Source organism: Equus asinus, chromosome 8 (genome assembly GCF_041296235.1).
Source record: "Equus asinus isolate D_3611 breed Donkey chromosome 8, EquAss-T2T_v2, whole genome shotgun sequence".
In the NCBI taxonomy this organism is placed as follows: Eukaryota; Metazoa; Chordata; class Mammalia; order Perissodactyla; family Equidae; genus Equus; species Equus asinus.
The window spans coordinates 43,213,273-43,239,874 of NC_091797.1; the positions used below are offsets into that span (position 1 = coordinate 43,213,273).

Consider the following 26,602-nt stretch of genomic DNA (forward strand, 5'->3'; position numbering starts at 1 on the left):
TTGAGGTTTGTTTTGTTTTGTTTTTTATTACAGCCATCCTAATGGGTATGAAATGGTATCTTGTGGTTCGGATTTGCATTTCACTAATGGCTAGTGATGCTGAGCATCTTGTCATGTGCTTATTTGTATATCTTCTTTGAAGAAATGTCTATTCATATCCTTTGTCCATTTTTGAATTGGGTTGTTTGTTTTTTTGCTGTTGAATTGTAAGAGTTTTTATGTATGATGGATATTAATCTCTTTTCAGATATATGATTTGCAAATATTTTCTCCCATTCTGAATGTTGTCTTTTCATTCTTTTGATAGTGTCCTTTGATGCACAAAAGTTTTTAATTTTTTAAATTGAGATATCACTGACATATAACATTATGTTAGTCTCAGGGTACACATAATGAGTCAATATTTGTATATACTGCAAAATGATCACCACAATAAATCTAGTTAACGTCCATCACCACACATCAATACATTTTTTTCTTGTGATGAGAACTTTTAAGATCTACTCTCCTAGCAACTTGGAAATATACAATACAGTATTATTAGCTATAGCCACCATACTGTACAAAATGTTTCTAATTTTGATGAAGTCCAATTTATCTATATTTTTTAAAAGATTGGCACCTGAGCTAACAACACTTGCCAATCTTTTTTTTTTTTTTTTGCTTTTCTCCCCTTCTCCCAAACTCCCCCCAGTACATAGTTGTGTATTGTAGTTGTGGGTCCTTTTAGTTGTGGTATATGTGATGCCGCCTCAACATGGCCTGATGAGCAGTGCCATCTCCGTGCCCAGGATCCGAACTGATGAAACCCTGGACCACTGAAGTGGAGTGCACGAACTTAACCACTCAGCCACGAGTCTGGTCCCCCTATTTTCTTTTTGATGCCTGTGTTTTGTGTTATATTTAAGAAATTATTGTCTAATCCATCACCATGAAGATTTTTACCTATGTTTTATCCTAAGAATTTTATAGTTTTACTCTTAAATTTAGATCTTTTATACATTTTGAGTTAATTTTTGTATTTGGTGTAAAGTAAGGATACAACATCATTATTTTGCATATGGATATCCAGTTTCCCATTGCCATTTGTTGAAAAGACTGTCTTTTCCCAATTGAATGGTCTCAGCACTAGTTGAAAATCGATTGACGTATATGTGAAGGTTTTTTTCTAGGCTCTCTTATCTATTCCATTGGTCTATATGTCTATCCCTATTCCAGTACTACACCATTTAGATTAATACTGTAGCTTTGTGGTAAATTTTGAAATTAGGAGGCATGAATTTTCCAACTTGTTCTCCTTTATGAAGATTGTTTTGATCTTTTGAGGTCCCTTGAAATTCCATATGAATTTTAGGAGGGCTTTTTCTATTTCTGTAAGAAAAACATTGTTGGAATTTTGATAAAGAATACATTGAATCTGATTTGAGTAGTATTGTCATCTTAACAATATTCTCTTCCAACCCATGAACATGGTATGTCTTTCCATTTATTTAGGTCTTTATAATTTCTTTCAGCAATGTTTTGTAGTTTTCAGTTGCAATGTTTTCTACAAGTCTTTTGCCTCCTTGGTTAAATTTATTCATAAGTATTTTATTCTTTTTGATGCTATTGCAAGTAGAATTCTTTAATTTCCTTTTCAGATTGTTCATAGCAAATGTATAGAAATACAGCTGAGTTTTGCATGTTGATTTTATATTCATTTATTATCTGTAACAATATTTTTGTAGATTCTTTAGGGTTTTCTACGTATAAGATCATGTCATCTGTGAACATAGATAACTTTACTGCTTCTTTTCCAATTGGATGCCATTTTATTTTTTTTTCTTGTTTAATTGCTCCAGCTAGAACTATAGTACTATAATGAATAGAAGTGGGAAGAGTGGGCATCCTTTGTTCCTGATCTTAGGGGGAAGTTTTTCAGTGTTTTACCATTGAGGATAATGTTAGCTATGGGTTTTTTCACACATGGCTTTTATCATGTTGACGAATTTCCTTCTATTCCTAGTTTATTGAGTATTGTTATCATGAAAGGGTATTGAATTTTCTCAAATGCTTTTTCTGCATCAATTAAGATAATCCTGTGGTTTAATTCCTTCTAAAAATGTGGAAATTCATGTGTAATCTATTGCATTGATTGACTTTGTATGTTCAATCATATTTGCATGCCATTTGGTCAAGATGTACCATCTTTTTAATATGCTACTGAGTTGGGTTTGCTAGCATTTTCTCAAGGATTTTTCCACCTGTATTCATAAGGGATATTGGTATGTAGTTTTCTTTTTTGTTGTAGCACCTCTGTCTGACTTTGGTATCAGGGTAATGCTGGCTTCATATAATGAATTGTGAAGTGTTCCCTCCTCTTCAATGTTTTGGAAGAGTTTCAGGAGAATTTATGTTAATTCTTTAAATATTTAGTAGAATTTATTAGTAAAGCCATCCAGTCCTTGACCTTGTTTTGTTAGGAGACTTTTGATTACTGATTCAATCTCCTTATAAATTATAGATCTATTTAGATTGTCTATTTCTTCTTTAGTAAGTTTTAGTAGATTTTGTATTTCTAGGAATTTGTCCATTTCATCCAGGTTATCCAATTTCATTGTATTCTCTAAAAATTATTTTTGTTTCTGTAAAATCAGTAGTACTGTCCCCCTTTCATTTCTGATTTTAGTAATTTGAGTCTTTAGTAATTTGAGTCTCTCTCTTTTTTTGGCTTAGTCAATCTAGATAATGAGTTAGTTTTGCTGATCTTTTCAAAGAACCAACTTTTGGTTTTGTTGATTTTCTCTATTTTTCTATTCTCTATTTTACTTATCTTTGCTCGGACCTTTATTATTTCCTCTCTTCTAGTACCTTTGGCTTTAGTTTGCTCTTTTTTTCTTAGTTCCAGAAGAGTATAATTAAGTTATTGCTTTGAGATCCTTCTTTTTTAATGTTTGCACATACAGCTATAAATTTCCCTCTTAGCACTGCCTTTGCTTCACCCCATACATTTTGGTGTGTCTTACTTTTGTTTTCATTCTTCTCAGGTTATTTTCTAATTTTTTTAATGATTTCTTCTTCGATCCATTACTTGAGGCTGTTTTATTTAATTTCCACATACTTGTGAATTTTCTAGTTTTCCTTATGTTATGATTTCTGGTTTCATTCATTTTGATTAGAATAGATATTGTGCATTATATCAATCTTTTAAAGTTTTTAACACTTTTATTGTGGCCTAACATATGCTCTATCCTGGAGAATGTTCCATGTGCACTTGAGAAGGCATATTCTGCTGTTGTTGGGTGAAGTGTTCTATATTTATTTTGTTAGGTCCAATTGGTTTATATTGTTGCTCAAATCTTTTATTTCCTTACTGATTTTCTGTCTGGTTGTTCTATCCATTACTGAAAGTGGGGTATTGAAGTTTTAATTATTGTGGAATTTTCTATTTCTCTTTTCAATTCTGTCAATTTTTGCTTCATATATTTTGAAGCTCTGTGGTTATGTGCACATGTTTATAATTGCTATATCTTCTTCCTGTGTTGAACTTTTTACCAGTATATAAGTTTCCTCTTTGTCTCTTGTAACCTTATTTGATTTAAAGTCAATTTTTTCCAACATTAATATAGGTACTTCAGGTCTTTTTTGGTTACTATTTGTATGGAATGTCTTTTTCCATCCTTTGACTTTCAACCTTTTTATGTCCTTATATCTCAATTGTGTCTCTTGTAGACATATTGGTGGATCTTATTTATCCAATCTGACAATCTTTGTCTTCAATAGGAGAGTTAATTTAGTTACATTAAATGTGATTACTGATAAAGAAGCTTTTACTCTGTCATTTATGTATTGTTTTCCATATGTCATATATTTTTTTCCTTATTTCCTCCATTACTGCCTTTTCTGTCTTGATTTTTTGGTGGTGTATGGTTGTGATTCCCTTCTTTCCTTTTCAGCATATTTTTTAGTTATTTTCTTAGTGATTGCCATGAGGATTACAACTAACATCTTAAACTAACAACCTAGTTTGAATACCAGCTTAGTTTTAATAGTATACAGACACTGTGCTCCTATATATCCCTGTCTTTCCTGTTTTGGTTCTTAATTTACAGATTACCTCTTTATTCACTATATGCCCACTAACATAGAATTATAATTATTTATAATTATTTTATGTAATTAGAATTAAGTCCCCTTTGGCTGCCTGCCATAGTTTTGGGTTATGGGGGATGGTAGCCACTACATGAAACAGTGATATTCACCAAAATTTACCAACCTCTCCATCAATCTCACCTCTGGACTCTGCAAGTGTTTAACTGGGTCCAGAATTCCAAGAGTCGCTTCATACAGTCCTGCCAGCTCAATGGTAATTTCCATGGAGGGACAGATACCTGGACATTCCTACTCACCCATCTTCTATGACACCACTGTCATTTCCTTTTACAAATTGTGGGATGAAGAGTGAAATGACACAGCCAGAGACAAGACTAGAATTAAATCTTGTGTTTTTTAAGGGGGCTGGGGTCTCCTGGATATAAGGAGCTTGAGCAATAAAAGGACAGAAATTGTTTGGAAAAAGAGGGACAAGGAAAGATTGTTTTCTAAATCTTAAAAACAGAAGAAATGCTGTACATACTTAACTTCCGTCTTTCTGTCTGACCTCTTGGAATTTTTGTGTTTACAGTTTTTTCACTGCAGAGAAATATGAAAGCCATTTGCAAACAATTCCTGTGAATTTTGAAATGGTACTTTTATGAATCTCCACCAAACTTACCTTTAAGTTTCTCCCTTTTGTATATTTATTGCTTCACGTAAAAGAACTTTTGAAATTGAATTTAAGAAAGCATTCTTCAATCAACTATGAGGGATGACAGATTGACAAACTCTGCTGAAGGTGAATATGCAACCAGGATAAGTTTTGTTAATCACTGAGAAATTTGCAGAAGACTCAAAAACAGAAACTATGACGTTATTCATTACTGCAACACAGTAATATGTAGGTAAAAGTTTTTTCATCTTTTCCCCAAAATACATTAACATAATTAAAAATATCAACCTATTATTTAAAAACGTTTTGGCTTAAAAATTTTTTTACTGGCATAATTATATACGAAGTTCAGTAAAAAATATTCAGCTGGCCGTTATTATTATTCATTCCATTTCAGGATTACGGTGTATTACTGAAAATAATTTTTCTTGTACGGAAGACGAAAGTTTAAAAATTATCCGCTCTGGATGTTAAATATGCCTTGGGGAGGGTACCAGGTTATCTTCCTAAGCAACATAAATGGAACCTGAGACTCTTCGTCTAACGCAGGTGTTATTCTCTGCTGAGAAGCTGAAGGCGTGGGAGGATCAACCAAGACCCCCACTGCGACCAAGCAGACATGCACACTTAGCGCCCCCAGCGAGTCCCTGGGTTCTTAGGTCCAGATCAAAAGCCGCTGCAGTTAGCTCTGGGCCCAATCTAAACTGCGGAGGTAGCTGTTGTCATGGAAACGGCCTGCTGTTGACTGGTGCGCCATTCCTGGCGCCTTTGTTGCGTCATTTCCGGTCACCAGCCCCGGGCGCGGTAGCCCTAGCCCGCCTTAGCTGTAGGGGTGAGTGTATAGTGGAGTTTGAATGCTGTCTCCCGGAATACTAGTTGACAGTACGCTTTTCCCTAGAGCTTTCTTTGGAGAATGCCCCATGGTCGGTCGGAAGGTTGTGGTCCCACAACGCTCCGGACCGAGTCGCCAGAGCGTCTGGATGCGTCGCGGCGCATCCTGGCAACCGCCCGACCTCTGTGTAACCTCTCAGGTCCTTTAGCCAATTTCGGGGTTGGCTTGTGTGGAGTGTGTGCATGAAAGTCTTTCTTTAGCACCTTTCTGCCTTTTCCGTTCTCTTCTCCTTGATAGGTTTCCCCATTGTGGGATCTGCGTCGCATCCTTTTCAGAGGACCGTTTGGGACACACTCGTTGTGACTTTCTGCCTAAATGGTTTCAGAGACTTATGCTTTTTCTTTAATAACGACACCATGCACCTGCTTTACATCCTTAAAATGGACTTGATAAAAATGGTTCGACCATTCTCGTGACATCCTGAAGTAAGACAGACTTGGGGATGAAGGTCGGGGTATGCTTTCTCAAACTGTGCAGTGAAGGTCCTATCTACATTCATTTTCTGAGTGGGGCAGTTCTCATTGTTTCTTTGAATCTCCAGATCCCAGAACCACAGAAATAAAATACTTTTTCAAATTGAACGCATAGAAAACTTTTTTCCCCCCCAAAATAGAATAGGAAATATCAGAGTGCAACACATACAGAAAGGGCAAGTTTTTGTTTTGTGAAGCTTTTGTGTAATCAAGTGTGTGTACTGGGTTGTAAAACATTTCTTACTGTGTGGTCAAAAGTTGAAAGACACTGGTGATGCTTCCAGTGAAATGTATGACATTCAGGCAGAGACACAGGAGACCCAGAGAACTCCCTTTGTCAGACTTCAGGAGATGACCTGGGTCTATAAAGGAGAGCTTTGATTCTTGAAATTGTCAGATGGACAAAGTCCACTGGTGCTAAGGAATGCTCTGAATAGCCTGCCAGCAAAGATTAGCATTTGGATGGGGGCACAATATCCGGGGATCAGGGAAGACTATTGACTAGTGTTTTTTAAACTTTGGACCATTGTGAGTCATGAAATCAATTCAGTGGCTTGCAAACAATGTTTAAACAAAAAAAGAAGAAGAATAGCAAATATGTATATCGGAGTAGCTAATACACATAAGAGTAAGAGCAAACATATACAGTATAATAATAATTGTATTGTGAAATTTGGTCCAGTTAAACACACACCATATACATACAAAGGCAAGTTTGTAGTAGGTTGCAAAGTAACATGTATTTCTGAATGGAAAAAAAAATATTTCATTAGTAGATGATAAACTGAAATGCTTGAGGGGAAAAGATGAGAATAAATAAATGAGGGAAGGGGGTTGGTGTTCTCGGAATGAGTAAAATACAGCCATTTCAGGTATTGTGGTAGAGGTGAGGGATTCTCAAATGGAGATTTAAGGAAAGAAAAGTAACCCTATTCTTAGGATTGAAGATAGATACTATTGCCTTGTGTGGGGACCTGGAATTGGCCACCCCAAGATATGTCTCTTTGGCATCAGGATTATTTGAGGCTGATTGCTTTTGATAAACTGGGACAGGGAAGGAGGCTCTGAGGAATGGAACTTGCCCTTTGTTAGGACACATTTACATTTGTAAGGTAAATCTCTATCTGTAAAGGTGCCTCCCTCACTGTACCAGGAAGAAGAAAGGAGATGACCTTCTCTCTAAAAACTCTTAATCAATACCAAAGGCAAGGACTTAAAATCTGCATTTTATTGTGCTAGTCTCGTAACCTCCTGTAACTGACTTCCCTCCCCCTCCCAACGTTGGCATTTCTTAAGGATTAAGCATCTTTCCTTAGGCTAGGAACTGATTGCTGCGCTCACCTGTGACCGCCCAGCTCCAGACAATCAACTAGCCTCCTGCTACGCCCACCAAGATAGCAGACCACTACCTGCTGTGTCCATCAAGCCCTGTGCTGACAGGGCAATCTTGTGACTGTTGTGGGAGGGACATTTCAATCACATGTGAAACACCCCGTTTGGGGGTATATAACCACTCTGTGCACCCCACTTCTTCGGTGCCCTTTCTTCCTTTGGGGAGAAAGGCCCCGGGCCATGGTTCCTCATAAAGCTTTGTTTAATTTTCTCTTGCTATTCTGTCTCATGTGAATTTAATTCGTTCTCCGGCCAGACGAACCCACATTTGGGGAGAGGAAATGTCCTCCTCTCCTACACTTGTATCAGTAAGAATGTATCACACTTTATTTCTTTCTCAGCTGTTATGTGTCAGCCAGCCACCGAACCAGGAGAGGGAAAACAATTTAGGAGAAGAATCTTGGAGATAATCATATATAATTTGTAGGATTATTTTTCTCCCTTCTTCTTTCCCTCTTTTTCCTTCTTTTTTTTTTTTTGTAGTATATCTGCTTAAGAGGAAGAAATTATCCTCCTTATTACTCATATTTAAAACAATTATGGAAAGACCCAACCACACAAAAGTATAGAGCTTTGTACAATTAACCCCTTAATACCAATCGGTCAGCTTCAACAAACAACAGCTTTCTGCTGTTGATCATATATTTTCTGTCCTCAGAGGTGTTTTGAGAGGTAGATGAGGCATACAGAAGGAAATTAAGACATCATCTTTCATTTCAAAGAGATAGCCTGAAGTCATAGGAACAGAGATGAAAATATAATAGAGGTCTTCAGAATCTTCCTATCTTCTTTCTGTGGATCATATATCCTATATTCATGCTTGTGTCATATTTTATCAGTCACTTTATTTAAGGGATAGGAAATTTGTTCTTTTCCCCCTGTATTCAAGTTTAGTGAAGTCTTTATTTTTCTTCCGGTTTTGTGTCTATTTCTTGTTTTGTGTTTCGTTTCTGGTCTTAGGTTTTGTATTTCTAATTCAAGGAATTCTTTCATATCACCAAAATGCTTGTTGGAGGATATCTAATGTAGTTTAGTTTTCCTCAGCTTCATGATTGGCTTTTTGGGAGGTTTTTCATTAGCAGAAAAGCTTTTAATCACATTTTCTGACTTTTTGCAGTAGTTTTGCGTGGGTGTGGTCTGGGTTTTTTTTTCTATTCATATATTTTTTTAGATGGGGGAGACTCAGTGTGTCTTGTTTTTCCTTAATTTCTACAGAATCCTTAATTTTTTCCTCTTATTTCCTTCTTTCCCTTCACTGCCTTGTCTCCAAGAGGTACTGCATCTTCTCTCTACATAGCAGATTTTCTCTCAGTATCTGCTTCGCAGAGGCTGTCACTTCTTACTGAAACTGGCAGAGAGTTAGCCATTGATGATTAAGTAGCTAGGAACTAAAGTTTTTTTTCCTTTTTGCAATTACTGATTATAGCTTTTAGCTGTTTAACCCACCCATTGTTAACTGTGCTGTTTAGGCACTATGCTGACTCCCACTAGGTTCCTATAGATAATATCTCCCTGGAGCCTGGGTCACCATGGTAATGGGTGGGTGAGCTGTTTTTCACGAATTAGAACTCCTTGTCCACTTCAGGCCGGTTGAGACCACCAACTCATCAACTGGACCCATGCAGATGTCCGATAGGCGACCTTTTGATGTCAAGACTAAAAACTCCACCCTCAGATCATACTAATGCCACCGTTTTGTGAACATGGGTCCTATGAAGAGGCATGAAGTCTGACTACGCTTGTGCAGATCATCAGTTACCTCACCTCTCACCTCCAATCACCTCTCTCCGCATTTCAGACCACCTTGCCACCTATCCTGTAAATATCCCTGAGTCCCTATTTTCAGGGAAGCGAATTTGAGACTCATGCTCTCGCTCCCTCGTGTGGCTTCCTTGTGAGTAAACTCTCTGCTCGGTGTTTGGCTTTCTGGGCAGTGGGCAAAAACAAACCTGGTTCAGTAACATTATACTGCATATTTTCAGCCCATTTCCCATAGCCAGGGCTGTTAACTGCCAAGTCCTGATCTGTGTTCAGTGTTTTGGCATTTATGGTTTCACTTTTTCTTTCTGGGGGTGATCTTTTCTGTGCTAACTGTAAGCCCTTTGCTCTTTCGTGAAGTCTTTTCAGCCTTGCTCACCCTCCTTTCTGCACCCACTGGCTTTAGTGGCGGTGGATGGACTTCAGGAGCTCTGTTGGAATTTGTTTCTTTTCTTCCTCCTCTACTTATTTGAAAGTTGCTGTGCAATGCTGAAGGCATAGGTCCTGAATGTTTTCTTTCTTCTCTTTGTTGACTTTACAGTTGTTTCGGGAGAGTAAGGAGGAGATTTGGAATTTCGTTACTGCCCTTGTTCTCCAAACCCAGAAGTTACAGAAAACATTTTTGATAAAATTTAATATCCATTCATGACAAGAATGCTTAATAAAGTAGGATTACAAGGGAATATACTTAATTAGATAATGGGTATTTATAAAAAAAACCCATAGTAAATATCATACCTTAACCTCAAAATGGAGAAAAATTTCCCTTTGAGTTCAGGAACAAGACAAGAATGTTTCCTCTAGCATCACTTCTATCAACATTGTACTGGTGGTCTTAGCTAGTAACAGAAAGGGAAGAAAAAGTATAAAGATAAGAAGGCATAAAAATGATTATTCACATATGATTGTATACATAGAAAATCCAAAAGGATCAACAAACAAGTTATTAGAATTAATAAGCGAGTTTAGCAAGATTTCTGGATGCTTCATCAGTGTACAAAAATGAATTGCATTTGTCTGGACCAGCAGCAAGCACTTACAAGATGAAATAAGAAAGATACCATTTATAATAGAAATATAACAAATACCTGGGAATAAACCTAATAAAAAACGTTAAAGATCTCTATTCAGAGAACCATAGAACATTATTGTGAGTCATTAAAGAAGATTTAAATAAATAGAAGGTTATATTCATGACTTGATGTTTCAGTATTGTAAAAATATCATTTCTCCCCCAAGTGATCTAAAGATTCAGTTTGATTCTTGCTGCTGCTTTGTAGAAACTGTCGAGCTGATAATAAAATTCGTATAGAAATGCAAAAATCTACAATAGTCAAGATTCTCTGGAAGATGAAGAAAAGAAGGAGAGCTTGCCCTACCATCCATCAAGGTTTATTATAAAACTACAGTAATTAAGACAGTGTTGTATTGGCACAAGGATAGACAAAAAGTATAGAATATAGAGCCCAGAAACAAACCAATGTACATTTAGATGCTTGATCTATGACCAAGGTGATACTGCAGAGCAGAGGAAAAAGGATATTCTTTTCATGGTTTGGGACAATTAGCTGTATGAATGAAAAAAGAGGGAAAATTTATCCCCATTTCACATTGAATACAAAAATCAATTTCAAGTGGATTAACACGCTAAATATGAGAGGTAAAACAATGAAGCTTCTAGTACATAATGTAGGAGAATATCTTTATGACCTTGCTATAGAGAAAAATTTCTTGATACCAAAGAAATCACTAATAGTTAAATTGGACTGCATTAAAATTAAGAACTGGTGTCAAAAGACACCATTAAGAGGATGAAATTGAAAATGATTTTGTAATACACAAGACTAAGAAAATTCCTATGCCCAGAATATTTAAAGGAGTCAAACAAATCAATAAGATAATCCAGTAGAAAACTGGGCCAGAGACTTAAATAGGTGCTCTATTAGAAGAGACATGCAAGTAGTCAATAAACTTATGAAAGGATTCTTAAAACTGGCTAGCAATTAAAGAAATACAAATTAAAACCACAATGAGACACTACTACACATCCACTGGAACGGCTAAAAGTAAAAAGACTAACTACTATTGGCAAGGATGTGAAACAACCATAACTCTGATGAGATTTTAAATTGGTACGGCTTTGAGAATGAGTTTGCTATTAACTAAGTTGAACATATATGTTATGACCTCATAATTCCATTCCTGGATAAATTCTCAACAGTGATGCATGGACAAGTGCCCTAAGCCATGTAAATGAATGTTCATAGGTGAATAATTCATAGTAGCCAAAAACTGAAAATAATTTGAATGTCCAAAAAAGTAGAATAGATAAATAAATTGTGGCATAGAATACTGCATCTAATTTTTGTTTTATGACATTAACAGTTTTGAAGAATCAAGGTCAGTTGTCTGGTAGAAAGTTCGCAGTCAAGATTTGGCTAATTATTTCCATAAAATTAGATTCTGATTAAGCAGTTTTGGCAGAAGTACCACATAGGTAATGTGTTCTTCCCAAAATATCACATCAGAAGGCACATGATGTCAGTTTGTCCCACTATTGATTGATTGTTCACTTAGGTTAATATGGTGTCTGTGTAATATGTTAAGTTATATCTCTCCCCTTTGATCACTATTTTTACATACTCAAGGGTTCTTTTAAATAATTCAACATGTTATACACCATTACTGTCATCCTTTTTGATTCTCAAATTATCTAAAATTTTGCTAATGGGAGGCCCTTCAAGTTTGCTTCTGTGACTTTTTGCTATATCTCCGTCAGTCTTTGAGACCTTGTTTTCTGGCATAACTGGTTTTCTGCTTACTTTATATATCCCTTGCCTGAGAGTTGGATCAGTTATTTCTTCAAGGGGGCCTTTTTTTTCAGTTGGTTTGTTTGAGTTAGAGCCAGTTGGGGTCCATACATTGTGCTTAAGTCTCTCTCTCTTTTTAAAAGTAAACTTTTTATTGTAAAATAGTTTTAGATTTACAGGAACATTGCAAAGATAGTACAGAGAGGTCCTGTACACCCCTGACCTAGTTTCCCCTATTGTTAACATCTTATGTTACTGTGGTATGTTTGTCACAACTAGGAAACCAACATTGGTACATTACTATTAACTAAATTCTACACTTCATTAGGATTTCACTATTTTTGCTTCATGTTTTTTTTTTTTTCTGTTCCAGGATTCTATCCAGGATAGCACTTTACATTTAGATGCCATGTCTCTTTAGCCTCCTCTGATTTATGACATTTCCTCAGACTTTCCATGTTTTTGATGACCTTGACATCAACATACTGGTCAAATGTTTTTGTAAAATATTCCTTAATTAGGACTTTTCTGATTTTTTTCTCATGGTTAGACTGGGATTATAGGTTTAGGGTATGAAGACCACAGAGGTGCAGTCCCATTCTCATCACATCATCTCAAGGATACGTGCTAGTCACATGACTTGTCACTGATGATATTATTTTTGATCACTTGGCTGAGGTACTATTTACCAGCTGTTCCAACTGTAAAGTTACCCCTCCCTCTATACTCCATTCTTTGAAGCAAGTCGCTAAGCATAGCCCACACTCAATGAGTGGGAAGGAGGGAAATTCACTTCCCATCCTGGAGGGAAGAGTGACTGCATAAATAATTTGGACTTCACTGTAAGGGAGATTTGTCTTTTTTTCTCCTTTTATTTATTCAATCATTTATTTATATCAATATCAATTCATAAATATTTATTTTATACTTTGTGTTATAATACAATGGTACATTACGTTATTGCTCAAATTATTTTAACTTTGGCCATTGTGAGCTCTTTTAGGTTGGCTCCTATGTCTCTTTGACATCTCCTCTCCCCATATCCTCTTTTTTTTTTCACTGAGGAAGATTAGCCCTGAACTGACATCTGTGCCAGTCTTCCTCTACTGTATATGTGGGTCGCCACCACAGCATGGCTGATGAGTGGTGTAGATCTGTGCCCAGGATCCAAACTCATGGACCTGGGCCCCCAAAGTGAAATGCACTTACTTTAACCACTACACCACAGGGCTGGCCCCTTCTCATTATTTTTTTAAAGCATTTCTTTACTTGCTGTCACTACAAGATGCTCCAGTCCCATCTTGTATTTTCTCTGTCCCAATCCTAGAGTCAAACATTTCTTCAAGAGGCCCAGATTCCTTTTATTGGTGAATGGTTTTAGAAACTAAGATCTAGGTGCTGGGTGTGCTCATTGTTACTGGAGTGCCACTGCTTCTAGGCCCTCTCAGCTGACAGTGTTAGAATATATATTTATATGTGTTTACCCATGTATGCATATCTATAATTATTTCTGTATCCATCCATATCTATATTAAGCTAAACATGAATTCATGTTGACATCTCTGACTCTAATCCAGTACCACAGGTATCACTTTTGCCTGTTCTCTGGCTTATGTCTAACTTCCCTCTCCAACACTGAGAAACCCGGCATTCACAGTCTACCATCCATTTACTTATTATATCAACTCCAGGCTACATGTATATCTATTTCAGAATTTCTATCCACATATTCCCATGAGAAACAAATTTACCAGCTAGGGTACATTGCTTATGTACGGTTTTTGTCTTTAGTTTTATAGTTCTCAGTCATTTCAGAAGTTACTTAAGTCATGTCCTTTAGTCCCCATCTCCCTTAGTGAGGTTATGTCATACATTTGTAATACAGTTAGAATCTTTTATCACAGCTTGCATTCTATAGGATCTAAGATCCTCAACCTCCTGATTGGAGTTTTTTAAAATTCTAATTTATTAAGGTTCAATATTTATGTTGTAAAGTTGTTGATTTTGAAAAATGCATAGTGTTGTTTTCAAAGTACAGTATGATACAGATTAGTTCCATCAGCCTAAAAAATCTTCTATGCCTCCCCTAGTCAAATGCCTTCCCCTCCCCAAACTACTGGCAACCCCTGATCTGTTTCCCATCCATATAATCTTGTCTTTCTAGAATGTTATATGAATGGAATCATGTAATATGTAGGCTTTTCAGTTTGCTTCTTTCATTTAACAAAATGCACTTAAGATTCATCCATACTGTTGTGTAAATTAATAGCTCATTCCTTTATATTTTTGGATAGTATCCTATTGTATGAGTGTATCACAGTTTATTTATCCATTTACCTGTTGAAGAACATCTTGATTGCTTTGAATTTTTGAAGATTATGCATAAAGCACCTGTAAACATTTGCATGCAAGTTTTTGTGTAGATTAAGCTTCTCTTGTTTTGTTGAGATAAAATTCACGTAACATAAAATTCACCATTTTAACCATTTTAAAGTGTATAATTCAGTAGTTTTAAGTATATTTACAATGTTGTGCAATCATCACAACTATCTAATTCCAGAACATTTCTATCATCCCAAAAGAAAGCTGGGGTCCATTGAGCAATTACTCCCTATTTCTCCCTTCCCCAACCCTGCCATGCACTAATCTATTTTGTCTCTATGGATTTGCATATTCTGGATGTTTCATATGAATAGAATCATACAATAGGTGGCCTTTTGTGTTTGGCTTCTTTCACTTAGCATAATGTTTTCAAGGTTCACACATGTTGTACCATCTATCAGTACTTTATTCCTTTTTATGGCTGAATAACATTCCATTGTATATATATATATATATACCACATGTTTATCCATTAATCTGCTGATGGACATTTGGATTGTTTCCACTTTTTGGCTATTATGAATAATGCTGCTATGAAAATTCATGTACAAGATTTTATGTGAATATGTTTTCAATTTTCTTGGGTTTATGCCTAGGAGTAGAATTGCTGGATCATATGGAAAAATGACATCTAAATTTACAAGGAACTGCCAAAGTTTTCCACAGCAGCTGGACCATTTTACTTTCTAACCATTAATGCATGAGGGTTCCAGTTTCTCCACATCCTTGCCAACATTCATTGTTTTTCATTGTTTTGATTATAGTTATCCTAGTGAGTGTCAAATGGTATCTTGTGGTTTTGATTTGCATTTTCCTAATGACTAATGGCGTTGAGCATATTTTATGTGCTTATTACTCATTTGTATATCTTCTTTGGAGAAATGACTATTCAGATCCTTTGCCTGTGTTTTTTAAATTGGGTTGTCTTTTTGTTGCTGAGTTGTAAGAGTCCTTTATTTATTCTGTATACTAGACCCTTGTCAGATATATTATTTTCAAATATTTTCACCCATTATGTGGATTATCATTTCACTCTTTTGATAGTGTCCTTTTATCCACAAAAGTTTTTAATTTTGATGAAATCCAATTTATCTATTTTTTCTTTTGTTGCTTGTGCTTTTGGTGCCATATTTAAGACGCTGTTGCCTAACTTAAGGTCTCGGAGATTTATTCATATACTTCCTTTTAAGAATTCTACAGTTTTAGGTCTTACATTTAGGTCTTTGATCCACCTGGAATTAATTTCTCTATATGGTGTGTGTAGGCGTCCAAATTCATTCTTCTACATGTGGATATCCTATTATCCCAGCACCATTTGTTGAAAAGATAATTCTTTCCCCATTGATTGGTCTTGGAGCTCTTGTGAAAAATCAATTGACCATGGACACATGGGTTTATATCTGGACCCTGAATTATGTTCCATTGGTCTGCATGTCTATCCTTATGCCCATATCATACTATTTTGATTAGTGTAGCTGTGGTGAAATCAGGCACTGTGCATCTTCTTATTTTGTTCTTTTTCAAGATTGTTTTTACTATTTGGCATCTCTTGAAATTCCATATGAATTTTAGGATCAGCTTGTCCATTTCTGCAAAGAAGGCAGCTAAGACTTTTAATCATTGAATCTGTAGATCATTTTGGGAGTATTGACATTTTAACAATATTAAGTTTTCTACTCCATAAACATTGAGCATCTTTCCATTTATTTTGGTCTTCTTTAATTTCCTTCAACAATGTTTTATAGCTTTCATTGTACAATTTTTGCACTTATTTGGCTAAATTTATTCCTAAGAATTTTTTATTTTTCATGGAAAATGGAATTTTTTTAAATATCATTTTGGATTATTCATTGTTAGTATGAAGAAATACAACTGATTTTTGAATATTGATCTTGTATCCTGTAACTTTGCTGAACTCGTTTATTAGCTTTAATAGTTTGTGTGTGTTTATTCTTTAAGGCTTTCAAGATACAAGATCATGTCATCATGAATAGAGATAGTTTTACTTGTGCCTTTCGAATCTGCATGGCTTTTATTTATTTATTTATTTATTTATCTTCTAAATTTCCTTGGCTAAAGCTTCCAGTACAGTGTTGAATAGAAGTGGCAAGAATGGACATTCTTGTCTTGTTCCTGATCTTAGGGAGAAAGCTTTCAGTCTTTTACTGTTAAGTATGGTGTCAGCTGTGCGTTTTTTCATAGATGCCCTTAAGCTGGTTGAGGAAGTTCCCTTCTTTTCCTAGTTTGTTGAGTGGTTTTTGTATATTCTTTTAATTGTGAAAGGGTGTTAGATTTTGTCAAAGCTTTTTCTGCATCTGTTGAGATGATCAAGTGTCTTTTTTTCCCCTTCATTCTATTAATAAGGTGTATTAGATTGATATTTTTGTGTTGAATCATCCTGCATTCCTGGTATAAATCCATTTAGCCATGGTATATAATACTTTCAATATGCTGCTGGAATCAGTTTACTCGTGTTTTGTTGAGGATTTTGTCATCTGTATTGATAGGAGATATTAGCTAGTCTTCATATTATTTTGGTGGCATCTTTTGTCTAGCTTTGATATTAGGGTAATATTGGCCTCATAAAATAAATTAGGAAGTGTTTCCTCTTCTTATATTTTCTTTGAGTCATTCGTCCATCAAGCCACTAGACAGGTCAAAACAACTACCCACAGTTCTTTGTGGATGAGGTTTGTTCTGCTCCCTCTAGTACCTAGGCTGCAAATAGGGGCCATTATCTTCAAGGCCACTGCTGAACTGGGGAGCGTAGAATGGGACCAGTTAAAATGCCACAAAGTTAAAATGCCACAAAGCTTGCTGTTCTTACTAAGATTCAGCTACTTTTCTTTGATTAAGCATTCCACTGGTTGCTGCAAGCTTTTGGTTAATTTCTAAAATTTCAAAAATGTTGATTCTAGAATTCAAAAGCAGTTTTTGTGGGGCCACCTCATGGCGGAGTGGTTAAGTTCATGTGCTCCACTTCAGTGACCCAGGGTTTTGCTGGTTTGGATCCTGGGTGCAGACATAGCACCGCTCATCAGGCCATGCTGAGGTGGCATGCCACATAGCACAACCAGAAGGATCTACAACTAGAATATACAACTGTGTACTGGGGGTGCTTTGGGGAGAAGAAGAAGGCAAAAAAAAAAAAAAAAAAGGAGATTGGCAACAGATGTTAGCTCAGGTGCCAATCTTTAAAAAAAAGTTTTTGCTAGAATTGCTTTGGTTGCTTTTTGGAGGGGGGACTTTTGGAGTTCCTTACTCTGCCATTTTCTCTGCCATTTTCTCTGCCATTTTCAAGTGTCTTAATTTATAACAGTCTCCTTTCTTTTTCCCCCATGTCATTTGCTTGTTGTTGAAGAAACAGGGTCATTTGTCACGTAGAATTTCCTATAGTCTGGATTTTGATAATTACATGATAGTAATGTCATTTAATGATTCATTTGTCTGCTGTAATTTCTATAAACTGGAGGTTATAGCTAAAGACTGTATTAGATTCAGTTTCAGTTTTCTGACAAGAATCCATATATCTGGGGCTTTGTTCTTATTTCAATACCTCAGGAGGCATGTGATGGCTTAATGTTTCACTGTTAATGATCAGTGGGTTCAGGTGTCATCAATCTGATTTATACATTATAAAGATCTCCATCTACCTTCCTCCTAATAGTGTAACATCTTTTACGTTTGGAATTCTAGGTCCTCTACAGAGTACTGTTCAGTAAATGTTCACAATTGTGTTTCTGCCCACAGGTTCTCTGGATAGAGGCCTCAGTTTGGAGGTTAAAAGTACAGCTCAAATGCCAGAGATGGAGGTGAGCCTCCAAGGAAATTGCACCTCTGAAGAGAAGTCATAGTCTGAAGAGAAGCTTTAGCTTCCAGCTCCTTTCAGACATCTTCTGAACGGCTGTTTGGAGGAAAAGCTGGTAGTGCTGGATCAGTCAACAGACAAATAGGACAAAGCTGACTTAGAGGTCCTCAGAGCATTGGCACTGGCAAGATCAGAGAGATGGGGAATTACTTGTGCTGAAGCAATTCCAGACCCTCTTGAGCAAGGAATCTAAAATTTGTCTGAAAATAATGAAAACTCTGTGTCTCTGGAAGATTTAACCCAAATGAGGAGATAAGTATGACTTACAGAAAGCATACACTAATGGACTAGACTCAGAAGAAGGCAGTTGGTAAAGTGAAAGTAGGAAACATAATTTTTCCTTACCTTTCTTTAGGCATAGGGTCAATCCTAGGTAATTTTATTTTTTATTATTGCACAAGCTTTGTAACAGTAATGGAAAGGGGAAGAAATCAGCCAGAATCTCATTTCCATAACACATCAAGTGTATTTTCCATGTGTCCTTCCTGTCCTTGCCTATATAAATGCATACTTTTTACTCAGTTATAATTGTGGAGTAGAAACAATAATTGTTTCAGACTTTTCATTCTATCACAAGCATTCTATGCATTGGCTGTGTAGTTTTCATAATTACTTTGACAGTGGTGTGTTATTCCCTCAAGATGCCATTTCGATACTTTGTAAATTTTGTTTCTTTTTATGGGATATTTGCATTGTTTGGAATTTCTGATGTTTTCGTGATGCAGGACTCATCTTGTAGCATGTGGCATTTTTCTGTTTTGTTTTGTTTTGTTTTCTGCTAAGGAAGATTCACCCTGAGCTAACATCTCTGCCAATCTTCCTCTATTTTGTATGTGGGTCGCCACCACAGAATGGCTGCTGATGAGTGGTGTAGGTCCACGCCCAGGAACCAAACCCAGGCCGCCGGAGTGGAGTGTGCCAAACATAAATACTAGGCCACTGGGCTGGCCCCTGTTTTTTTTTTAAATGATTTCTTTATAAGTAATTGCTAACAGTACTATTACTGCAAAGAAATTCTGAACAATTCTGTGATATGAGGGGCCAAATTGCTTTCCAAAGAGGTCATAACAATTTACACTGCTTGAGCACCTTAATGAAGTGGAGTTTCTCCTTAGTACTCTCATCTTCCTTTTTGTACCTATTTCTACCTCCTAGTGTTCCCCTGTCCAGGCAGCCTATGTCCTCATGATCCCCTTTCAGTTTCTGCCCGTAAGAGCATCCAGATAACTGTTGCCTGCAACCCACTTTGATAACAGAGATAGGAATTCTTTTCTCTGAATCTCGGGAACTGGAAATTACATCTATCCTTTTGCTTTCTTTGATAGCTTTCTTTGTAGAGCAGGTAGGGGTCACATCTGTTGTTCTGGGGGGCTTACTGACCAGTAATTTGTCTTTGGACTCCATGTTCTTCTGACATCTCTATCTTCGTAGGATTCTCCCTCCCCTCACAATGGTGCACAAAGGAGAGAGTCTGGCTACCATGCTTCTGATTGCAAGGCACCAGGTAAGTAAGAGTTTGTTCCCAACAGAAATGACATTCAAGTGTTCACAGCATTAACACGTTTTACTCTCTCACCTTGAAATTTATGTTCTCATATGAGAATTCTGAAATCAAATGTTATTTGGCTTATTGTGGTAAATGGTAGGTTCTGTAGAGAAAGCTCTCTCTCAACAGTACCATTCTTTAGTAATTAGCTCCTCAAGCCATGCATTTATTTATGCATCCAGTAAACATTTTATATTAGTTTCCTATTGCTGCATAACAAATTACCACAGATTTCACAGCTGAAAACAACACCCATTTATTATCTCACATTTTTGTAGGTCAGAAGTCAGAGCAGGGCTCATCTAAGTTCTCTGTTGAGGTTTTCATATAAGCTGAAATCAGGGTGTCAGCTGAAGCCACGATCGCATCTGAGGCTTGCAATCCTCTTTTAAATAAACTCACTTAGTTTGTTTGGCAGAATTCAGTTCCTTGTTTGTAGGACTAAAGTCCCATTTTCTTTCTGGTTGTTTTCTGGGCATTGTTCTCACAACTAGAGGCTGTCCTCAGGTCTTAGACATGTGGCCCTTTCACCACATGGCAGCTTGCTTCTTCAAAGTCAGCAGGAGAATCTGTCCAGTCTGCTGCCATACAGTCTTATATAATGTAACTAATGAAGGGAATGATTATCCAATTGTAGTCACGGGAGCTGCTCACACTCAAAGAGAAAAGATTATACAGAGTGAGTACAATGGGAGTAGAAAACTAGGAGACACCTAGAATTCTGCCCACCATACATTTATGGAAAACTTAGTAATTAATTCAAGCAGTGCTTATTAAGTATTCACTATGTGTTTTCTTGGGGATGCTAGAGAAGTAGGAAATAGAATTTCTACCTTCAAGGAGCTTGGCATCTGAGTGAGGAAGTCAACATACAAGTAATACCATTGTAGCAGTCTTAGGTAGTAAATGACTAGTATTTTTGAAAGGAGTGGTACAGAAAAGAAGTGCTCTAGGAATTTTAAGATAGAAAGTATGGACTGCAAGGATCAGGAAAATTTCAAGTAAGAGGTGGAATCTATGTTGAGATGTGAAGGATGCATAGAATTTGAAAAATCTGGGAAGTGTGAGAAACACTATGATGGAGACTGTGGTTGTCTCCCAATATCCATATTCCTCTTCTCAGTAACAGAACCCCTAAATTTTAGCTAGCCACATGGCCAGAAAGAATAAATGCCATGCTTTTCCTGCTTCTTTTGCCCCTGTTTCATGTGACTAACTTCTAGTTGATGTATGCAAAAGTGTCAGGTGACAGCTTCTGGGAAACTTTCTGAAGAAATGGCTGATATGTGCCCTTCTTTTCCCTTCTGCCCTTCTGCAGCCATCTTGGATTATGAAGTCAAGTTCATACATGATGGACCAACAAGATAGAAGAGCCTGGGTCCCTGATGCTTTGGAATGCCACGGCAGCCCTCACCACCTACCTAGACTTTTTGTGTGGTCTCTGGTTAAGTCACTGTTATTTTGAGGTTTTGGTTAGTTATAACTGAACTGAGTCTTAATTAATGAAAGTATATTTCCAACAAAGTGAATAATACAATCAAATGCTAAGAAATGAGACTAGTTCAGCTGATAAATGAGAAGTTCAGCTGGTAGAAATAAAGCAGTTGTGCTAGAAAATAGAAGAAAATAAGACTAAATTATATGGTAGTCTAGATTGTGACAAAAGAAGCACCAATGGGCCAGCTGAGTAATTTGTAATTTATCTTGCATATAAACTAGAGCCAATGGAGTATTTTTTAAAAGAAATAGGCCATAGTGAATGTAATGTTTGAGAATGAAATTATAACCAAATGGATATATGAGGTAAAGGAAAGTGAAGAATTGAAAATGGTATGCTGGTATCCTTGAGAAATGGAGTCCTGAGGAAGAAGGGACATATTTAGGATTGAGTTAGTTCTGAAGATATTGCTTTTGAGATGATAAGAACATGAAGTGAACATGGTTTATGGGTAACTGAAGATTCAGAACTAGAGTTTGAGGTGTCGGTTCTTTATTTAGAGGAACAGTGCTAATAGCTGAAACAAAAAGAATATAGAGAGAATTGCCATGCCCAAGGCCTGAGCTTTGAGAAATACTCCCATAAAAAGCATAAAAGGTAGAAGGTATCATGAAAGATCAGAGAGATAGAAGAGCCAGAATAAAAGGAAGGGGAATGTATGGACAAGGAGTGAGTTTCATGACATGAAGGATGTCATCAAATCCAGCAGAAAAATTGAAAAGAATGAGGACAAAGATAGTGGACAAAGATAGTGGGTTTAGGTGTAGCAAAGGGAGTAATTGTTATCTCAAAGGCTGAATCTCAGAAATAGCCTGGGAAAACTAAAGATTTGCAGTTCCACAAGGAAGGAACTTTTCAGTCTTCAAGAAAAGAAATCCTAGCAGGCTGTAGTGTATAGAAGAAGAGACTAAAGTATAATTGGGGCTTTTGCTAGTTGGTCCCAAGCTTATTTATGTGGTTAAAGAGATCATTTACTCACAGTGAGGGTGGAGTGTGGAGGAGATTGAAGAAAAATCTGAATGATACCCATCAGAGAAGAGAATAACCTAGGGAGTCCATGTAATACAAATAGTAGTGTTGTCTAACAGCAGTGAGGGATATATTGAAGATGGTCTGAGAGAACTTTTATTTATTTATTTTTACCAAGTCAATATATCAATTGAGAATGCTTTTGGCTACAAATAACGGAACATTTAAACTAATAGCTTAAACTATAGTCTACAGCAGAGTATGGCAAACTAGGGCCTATAGGCCAAATCTGGCCTGTTTATGTAAATAAAATTTTAATGGAACACAGCCATGCCATTTGTTTACATATTGTCTGTGGCTGCTAGAGCACTATAATGGCAGAATTGAGTAATTGGGACATAGACTGGATGGCCTGTAAAGCCTAAATTATTTACTGTCTTTTCCTTTACAGAAGACATTTGCCACCGCTGGTCTAGACTAGAGGAACATTTAGTGCCTACTCAACCAGAAGTCTAAAGATAGACAGATTCAAGGTTGATTCACTGGTTCAATAATATAAGGAAATTATTATCCCTGCATATCTCTTCCTTATTTCTTATTGTTGCAAGATGGCTGCCACAGCTCCAACCATCATTCTACAGTGTTTAATGCAGGAAGAAAAGGCAAGAGATATGTGGCAGATGGCCATTTTCTCCTAAAGTGATTTTTTTCCTTTTATTAAGGAGCAAAAACTTCTAAGAAGTGCCCATCAGTGCCCTTAACTTTTCATTGGCCCAAACCATGAGACACTGAGAAATATTACTGCATAGAATACACAAGTGATGATAGTTCTCCTTCCCTAAGATCCAGTAGGTCATATTTCCAGTGTTTAAGGGGTGAGGAGAGGAAAAGGAACACACAGAGGAGATATAGGAAGAGTAGTCCTTCAGCTACAAGAAGAAGTAGAAGTGAGAATTGTTGAGGAAGACAAGGAAGTGGAGAGTTAAAAGAAAGAGGAGCAACCAAGCATAGATTCTATAAGATAAGGACAAAAAATGCCCACAATATTTGGCAATTGAGTGGCCGCTGCTGACTTTAGTCTTTGCCGCAGTCTTTTAGACTTTGAGAGCAGAAGTCAGACTGAAGTTGAAAGTAAGGAAGTCAAACAGTGTAAGAAAGGGGAAAAAAAAGACTGAATAAATATTAACCAGAAGAAAGATATGGGTTAAAGAAAGGGAATTTTAGGTTGAGAAATGACCTGAATATTTTTAAAGGACAAGGAGAAAGAGCCATTGAGATGAGAGAGTTGAGGATGCAAAGAAGAGACTGACTGCTGGAGTGAGATTCCAAAGGAGACGAGGAGATGAGGTCAGAGGTGCAGAAGATAAGATTAGCCTGGGGCAGGAGGGATGCTTAATCTCTGGGGTTGGAGGAAAACAGGTGAAGCGATGTGTGGAAAGAAACAAAAGTACCAGTTTGGGTGCTTTCATATGCTAGTAACTGAATACTAATGAGAGGTATCTTTAGCAGGAATTTTTAAATCATACACAAGAAATCCAGAGGTAGTTACAGCGTTGATTAATTCAGCCACTAAATGTGGAAAGTTCTGGAATGGCTTCTCTATGATTCTCTTAGCTTTCTCCTCTTGTTGCAAGATGCGTGCCACAGATTCAAGCCCCATGTCCTCTCATAACAATGTTCAAAGGTGGGCCGGGGTAAGAATTCTTATCTTTCCCTGTCTGTCTTTTTTTTCTTTTGTTCTTTTTATTTTAATGTTTCAAACCTATTAAAAATTTGCAATAATAATGCGAGGAACTCCCATATGCTCTTCATCTAGATTCAGCAATTGTTTACATTTTGCATCATTTGCTTTATAATTCTGTGTGTGTATAATTTTTTTCTGAATCATATCTAAGCATGTTGCCAGCCCGATGCTTTTTTTCACTCCCATATACTTCTATGTATTTCCTAAAAACAAGGATATTCTCTTACAGTCATAGTATAATATCAAAATGTGGAAAATTAACATTGATACAATATAATTATTTAATCCACAATCCATATTCAAATTTCTCCTTGGTTGTACCACTAATGTCCTATATAGCTACCTTTTCCCCTTGTCCAGGATCCAGGCTGGACTCACTTGTATTAAGTTGCCATGTATTTAGGCTCCTTTGGAATAGTTCCTTAGGTTACTTAGCTTCTTTGTCTTTCTTGTTTTAACATGTTTGAAGAGCACAGGCCAGTAATTTTGTAGACTGTCCCTCAATTTGGATCTTCCTGATATTTCCTCATGAATAGATTTAGGTCGCACAGTTTGTGCAGGAATAACAGTGTGGTGTGGTGTCCTTCACCATGCATGATATCAGGGTTCACATGATATCTATTTGTCCCAATATTGGTGATATTAACCTTGATCACTTAACAGTTTTCACCACTGTTAAATTATTTTTTCCCTTGGTAGTTCGTAAGCAATTTGTGGTGAGACACTTTGACAGTATGTAAATATCCTATACTTCATCAACGTTTCACCCATTAGTGTTATTATCCATTGATGATTTTTAAATTCCGTCATTCCTTCTACATTTATTAGTTGGCATTCTCCTGTAGGGAAGAACTCTCCCTTCACTTATATTCATTTATTTATTTATATCAGTATAGCCTTATGGATTCTTATTTTAGTCAATGAGATATAATCCATTATTATCATTATTTATTTTAATGCTTAAAGCATCTCAGATTTGGCCAATGGCAGTCCCTACAGTCTGGCTTCTATGTTCTTTTAACACGTCCTCATTATTTTTGGAGCAGTTCCTTGTTTTTTGGCACAAGATATTTGAGGCTTATCTTGTTCTTTCCCTGACCCAGCCAGTCTTCAAATCAGCTATTACTCTACAGAGCTCCATTTTAGTGGAGCATGAAATTTAGACATGAAGGTTGGGACACTAAGTGCCACTCTTCTTCTGGGGTGTCATTGCCTCTAGGCCCTGTCAGTAACAGAGCTAACAAATAAGTCCTCCCCACCCCATTTACATATATATACACACATCTATTTTTGTATCATCTGTAGATAGATATAAAGCCATGAGTTTTTACTGATAACTCCAATTTCAGTCCATCAATAAAGAGTTCATTGTATTCTGCTGTCTTTCCGTAATTATTACTCACTTTTCTAAACCTGTCTCCCATTTGCCTCCACTTATTTAGTCATTTGCTCAAGCCTAGAATACACAGGCATTATTTTCAGATTTCCTAATCCATACAACTGTAATAGAAAACCTACTAACTAGAGTTTGACATTTGTTTACAGTTCTTTTTTGAGATAAGATTATATACAGTGAAATGCACAGATGATATGTTTAAATTTGATAAATTTTAATAAATGCTTATACCCATTTAATAACCACCTTAATCAAGATATAGAATATTTCTATTAACCCACAAAGTTTCTTCATTCTCCCAATCAGTTCCCACCCCACTCCCTGTAAGCAACCACTGTTCTGATTTTTATCTCAATAGATTTTGCCTGTTCTTGAACTTAATGTACATGGAATCCTATTATTATGTTCTCTATTGTGTCTGCTGTTTTCCCTCAACATAATGTTTTTCAGATTTATCCATATCCTGGGTGTATCAGTATTGCATTCCTATTTATTGCTGAGTAGTATTTATTGTGTGAATAGACCACAGTTTATTTGTTCATTTACTTTTTGATGGACAGTCAAGTTTTTTCCAGTTTTTGGCAATTAGGAATAAAGCTGTTATAAACATTCTTGTACAAGTCTTTTGTGTACATATATTTTACTTTCTTGTGGGTCAATACCTAGGAGGGGAGTTTTGGGGTCATAAGGTAGTTGTATATTTAACTTTATGTAGAACTGCTGAACAATTTTCCATTTACATTCCCCTTAGCAATATATGATAGATCTAGTTACTCCACATCCTTAACCAACAATCTTTTTAATTTTAACCCTTCTAGTGGGGGCAAGTGATGTCAGTAAAATAGGGGCATAGGAATTTCTAACGCTCATTCCTCCCCCTCACCCACCATCAGTTTGAACAACTATCCATGCACAAAAATACCTTCAAAGAGCCAAGGATTCTACTTGAGGGATTATAGCACCTGAGTGAAGCACAGAAGTAAGAAAAGATGCATTGAGGAGGATCAGAAAGCTAGATTTACACTACTCCCATCACCCCTCCAATAAGCCCCAGGAGCCCAGCACAGAGAGAAACAGCCTCTTCACAGAAGAAGGAGAGTGAAGTGAGTGCCTGACTTCACCACAAA

The 26,602-nt window shown here is 36.6% G+C and overlaps 1 long non-coding RNA gene across 1 annotated transcript; it reads left to right on the forward strand.

The window, feature by feature from the left end:
• The first annotated feature begins 5,529 nt into the window (after nt 1-5,529).
• On the forward strand, nt 5,530-26,066 carry LOC123288468 (uncharacterized). The gene is made up of 3 exons (XR_011505144.1): nt 5,530-5,579; nt 18,205-19,826; nt 21,187-26,066. It is a non-coding gene; the product is annotated as an uncharacterized lncRNA (long non-coding RNA).
• The last annotated feature ends 536 nt before the right edge of the window (nt 26,067-26,602 follow it).